Raw genomic sequence first — 5618 nt, 5'->3', positions numbered from 1 at the left:
ATGGGAAAAAAAGGCGAGTTTTGTGTCTAAAATTGTTAATCATGTTCTTGCTGATGCAGGTTCTACAGTGTGATTGTGTGTGATTGAGCATGGAGACTCCGTACGAGTTATTGGAGAATTTGATAACCAGGGAACAAGTTATTTAAATCATGACAATAATCTTCTTGTTATACACCCAAACCTACTACTTTCCGGGACTCGGGTAATTTTTTCTTCTTTTTGTCAAATCTATGCATTATTTTGGGTGAGTACCTCAATTGTGTAGAATTTGGATAGTAGGCTTAAGATTTAATTTGATTCAATTTTCTCTGAGAAGGATTTTGAAAAGAAACTGACAGCCCTTTAGATCGCTGGTAGTTTCAATTGTCCTAGACGAGCAGTGTTGGATGAGAGGTTGAGAGGTGGTGACACCTCTACTTCAGCATTAACTGGCACCTTGCTGCACCAAATCTTTCAGGTCCTGCTCCTTATTTAGTTTCTGTGTTTAGAGTTTTAATACTAAGATCAAATTAGGAGTAGGTTTCTAAAGCCTGTGTAGTTGTGATGTTAGAAACTCTATCTTTAAGGCTGGGCTTTTAAGGGAGAATCCCACAATAGAGCCGCTTCAGGAATTTGCAAAGAGTGTTATTCAAAAAAACATTCAAGGCATGTATGCATGTGAAGGTGAGGTCTTTGAAATTTGATTTCAGTTTTCTATTCCATATGAAGGTTGTATTCTTGATTTGTAGTTTAATGTTTACTCTTATCCTAAGTATCTTCATTTTTCATCATTCTGAACTTGTAGGAGAGAAATCTCATAGCTTTTTCTCACAATAATGCAATTTAATGTGTTCATTTGCAGTACAGGAAAAAGATATGTGTGAAACCTTGAATGATACAATTCCAATGATCTGCAATTGGATAAAATATTTCCGGGACTCTCAAGTCAGTCTTTTTATCTCTAATTATAGATATAAAATCAAGGGGAAGGACTTGATCTATAGTAAGAGAGCAATCTTTTTATCTCTAATTATAAATATAAAATCTAGGGGAAGGACTTGATCTATGTAAGATCTTCCCTTTGCTAATGCTTTCCCAAAAATATACATGGTTTCTACTTAAGGAAACTATCAGGTTTGTCAAAGTAGAGGTGTTATCTGGAATGAGCTTACGCTCCAACAAAATTCTGGAGTTGTTGTCAATCTTATCATCTTGTTGCTATGCACTGAACTTGTTTGGTGTATGTTTATTTGGATTTTTGTTCTTTGGTCAATTGGTGTTCTGATCAAGTTTCTAATTTGTTGTAGATTTCCAATGCACCTACAGTTGATAAGCTTAATGAGCTTAAATCATTTAAAGAAGTGTTTCTACAACGATTTTCAAGAGATGGCATTTCAAGAGGGAACATTTCAACTAGTTAGATTTTATTTTGTTCTTTTAGATTGAAACAAGAATGACTTATCTTTTAGTTTTTCAGAATTTAAAGACGAGGGTATGTGATTTTTGGTTTCACATAACTTGAAATTGTATTGTCAACCATCTTTTGAGTAATGAAATTTTCATTTGTTTATGATTGATATTTATAGTTTTCTATATTATTTCATAGGGAAAATGTAGGTATTTCGAAGGACGCAAATAATATTATTATGAGTGCAATATTGACGACATAACAATTGGTCGTTGTTGTCAAATTTCAAAAATTTTGACTGTTAGGGAGGGACATTTCACAAGGGATTTGTTGGTCGTTGTTGCTTGATCACCGGGAACAAGTTTCTAACGACGGATAACTGTTTCGTCGTTAACAGTTAACGACGGATTAACGTTTCGTCGTTAACAATTAACGACGGATTATCGTTTCGTCGTTAATAATTAACGACGAATTATGATTTCATCGTTAAAAGTTAACGACGAAACGATAATCCGTCGTTAATGCTTAACCACGAAATAATAATTCCTCGTTAGTAAACATTAATTATTAACGACGAACATCGTCGTTAAAGCCAATAACGACGGAACCTGTTACAACGGACATAATTTCCGTCGTTAAAGCTTTTAACGACGAAAATTGATGCTTTTAACGACGAAATTGTTCGTCGTTAAATGTCCTTTTTCTAGTAGTGTAATTAGTACTTGATTCGATCAATGATGGATCATAAAGACTTTTCCTATAATTTCTAAAAACAAAATGCTCAACTACCACCAAACTAAACCAAATTCGTCAAAGCTATTGAAAAGTAATTTCAGAATATCTTTTCATAATATATCTAAAGAGTTCCTAAACTCAGTGGGAGCTTAGTGTTTGTTATTCAACAAACTAAGGCCCAAGTATAGATATATGTTTCATTGTGATTTATTCAAATGAAACACAAGGGTATTGTTTCTACCACGAATTTTTTGAGAACATAATGTTTGTTTGCTCGAAATAATGTCCTTTTGGAGATTCGTTTCCAAAATGACAAGTGGGAAAAAATAGACCTCGAAAGTCTTCGAGGCGAACAACAAACATAAACGGACATTCCGGAGGCTTTTCGAAGTTCTTCAGAAAATCCGAACACTTATTCTTTAAGGACTTTAGAAGTGGCTTTAAAGAATAGACATCTCTTAGAAGACTTTACAAGTGCTTCAAGGAGAACAGAATATTCACAGGACTTTCAAGTGGCTATTGATATTCTATTGTTTGATGTTCTATACCCAAGTAGGCATATAGTTCAAGTCACTGAAACTATGAGATTCTCCTATTAGATAGTGAAGAAACATGGAGTTCAGGTCACTTAAGCTATGCGATTCTTCTATTAGATAGTGAAGAAACCTACAACTTGCAGTCAAACTATTATGTAGATTAATGAGTTTGTGACCTGTAAGAAAGCAATGACGAAACCCAGATTCCCTAAAATTGTTAGAGGCCATATATAGACTCAAATGTTTTAAATGGTTAGAGGCCATAAAACATACTCAATGTTTTGATGACAAAATTGAAATTTTGTTGATTTACAAGAATAGTTTCACACCTATTGGTTGCAAGTTTGTGTTAAGGATAAAAACCATCAAACATGAAATTGTGTTCACACACAAAGCTAGATTAGTTGCTAAAGGTTACAAGCAAATTCACGGTGTGGATTGTGTTGAAACCTCATGCAAAATCATAATGCTTAAGTCTATAATTCAAGCAATGATTGCATATTGGTACATATGGAAATTTGATGACAAAACGTATTCCTCAATCAAATGTTGGAAGAAAACTATGTACATGGCATGTCATAGGATTTGTGGATCCAAATAATGCTTGAAGTGAATGCTAGCTTATGAAATCTAAGTACAGATTTAAGCAAGCAATTGGGAATTCGAATTGTATTTTAGCTAGTGAAGCTAATAAGTATTTTAGTTTCATAAAATGTACATGATTCTTATAGATATATAAGAAGTTTAGTGGGAGTACATAAAACTTAATTGGTCCTATGTGTATCACACACATATCTCTCTATTGTGAAACAACATTCAAATGCTAATGACTTAGATTTGAAATTATTCATCAATGATGGACCATGGCGAAACTTAGTGCATAATGGGTATTAAGTTCTATTACAAAGATCTTATTATATTGTTTTGGATTAAGTAATGGCATTTACTAAATCAAACACGAAATACTCCATTGGAGATATTCGACCCATGTGAATAAATCTAAGTAAAGAATGTTTGAACTATGTATAAGCATTTACTAAGTAAAACATCAAAGAGTCTAAATGAGATTCTTAACCTATATTATATATGTCAAAGAATTTAGCTGGATTTAGTATCTACTAAAACTAGACAAGCTAAAGTTACATGAATAGAATTCAATTGGGAATTATTCTGCAAAAGAATTTATCATGTATGATATAATATGAGGATCGCCAAAAACGTATCGTATGACTTTAGGCATGACGAACATATACTAATCTCTATTGATCTAAGTGAAGATCAACTAGATTGAAATCAAGAAAAACTTATGGTACTTGAAAAGGTACATAGGATTAGTTCTTGATTCATGGAAATAAAGATATGCTAAATATTGATGCTACACGCATAAACATTGGTAAACGATCAAGCAAGATCCCTTTGGAGTTAACCATTGGCAAGGACGAGCTATAGAGCATTGTGTTTTGAAATGGCAACATGGATCGGAGACCATAAGTTGTTGCGTGGGAAATTAAATATTAATTTCTATGTTCTAAGATACAGCTGGAAAGTCTTCCACATATCTGTGAACTGCTTGGATAAGTAAATCCAACCAAAGCATCATTAGCAACCTATAAAGTTGAAGTAAAAGTAATTATTGCCTAAGAAACAATAAAATAGGGTTGTTTAAAGTTCTTCACTGAACATGGGTAGATCACCTATCTGCTGGCTTGATGGTTCTTCATTGAAAAATGCGTAGAACCACTCTTGAAGCAAGAAAAACGTCTGCTAACTTGATGGTTTTTCATTGAGAAATGCGTAGAACCACTACTGTAGTAAGAAAGACTAGATCACATAATAAACAAATTCAAAAGATCTTATCATCATATCTCGAATATTATTCGATGAAAAGGATATTAAGATTGGCAAAGCATGATAACTAAACCTATGCAACAAGTGAGAAACAACACTCACATTGTGGCACTGGAAATCAAGCATAGTTTTGAATTCCATGAACTGTTTTAAAGATGGGTTTGAGGCCCATGGTTGTAAAACATTGGGGTTGAACATTTATCATATATGAAATGTATTTTCATATTCCATTTAATCTTGGTTTAGTATTAAATGATGTGTCCCTTCAATTTGACGATATATTCAAGATAGACTAACAGGACCAGTCATGTGACTAAGAAATGTCTATCAAGTGAACTTGAATGTCAAAAGTTGAAATGGTCCCTGGTGGAGTTTTCTATAAAGATGGACGCATAGAAAAACGTTAGACGACTTGAATGCAAGATGACTAGTAATTCTGTTTCTTGAACTATGTGGACATGGCAATGTCATAATCATTTGAATAGATACTTACTTTGGGAAGACTAGTATCGTACAGACCTATGAAACTTTACTGTAAGAGATGAAAATCTGTCATAAGTAAATTTCATTAAAATTATTAGACACTAAATCCTCAATACATGAGTGATTTCAGATTACTTGTTTGAGAACTGCTTACTTTGACGTTGACCAACCGTCGCACCGTAAAAGGAGGCTATAAAGGCAACGCTCAGGTAATCACCTATCAAACGAAGTCTAATCTCAAGATTGCAAGATTGGGATTGTCCTCCCATAAATCGGGATGAGATGCTTTAAAGTTGTACAAGGCCACTCGGAGAGCTAGAAACTGTAAAAATGCATGGCCGTGCTCAGATGAATCATACGCTATGATTATCTGTTTATTTGATCAGTTGAACTCTGAAACCGAGAAACACCTCTAGACATAATAAGGATGACAACTCTTACCTTATGTTCAAGAACAAGCATCGAGCGACAAAGGAATTAGGAAATGCACACTTGTCCCTAAGGACAAGTGGGAGACTGAAGGAAATAATGCCCTTGGTCTAAGTATGCATTTAATGATAAGTCTAATAAATGCGGTTCAGTATTAATTCACAAGTTAATAATTCAGTGAGATCAAGTGAGCTGAATGC

General features: G+C 33.8%; 1 long non-coding RNA gene across 1 annotated transcript; it reads left to right on the top strand.

Moving 5' to 3' along the window:
- The first annotated feature begins 411 nt into the window (after window positions 1-411).
- On the top strand, window positions 412-1398 carry LOC110791343 (uncharacterized). Its single transcript, XR_002534068.2, has 4 exons — window positions 412-457; window positions 567-663; window positions 842-924; window positions 1287-1398. It is a non-coding gene; the product is annotated as an uncharacterized lncRNA (long non-coding RNA).
- Window positions 1399-5618: the final 4220 nt, after the last annotated feature.

This window comes from Spinacia oleracea, chromosome 6, assembly GCF_020520425.1.
Source record: "Spinacia oleracea cultivar Varoflay chromosome 6, BTI_SOV_V1, whole genome shotgun sequence".
Taxonomy (NCBI): domain Eukaryota; kingdom Viridiplantae; phylum Streptophyta; class Magnoliopsida; order Caryophyllales; family Amaranthaceae; genus Spinacia; species Spinacia oleracea.
The sequence above is the reverse complement of the archived record's forward strand: the minus strand, read 5'-3'. Positions and strand labels throughout refer to the sequence as shown.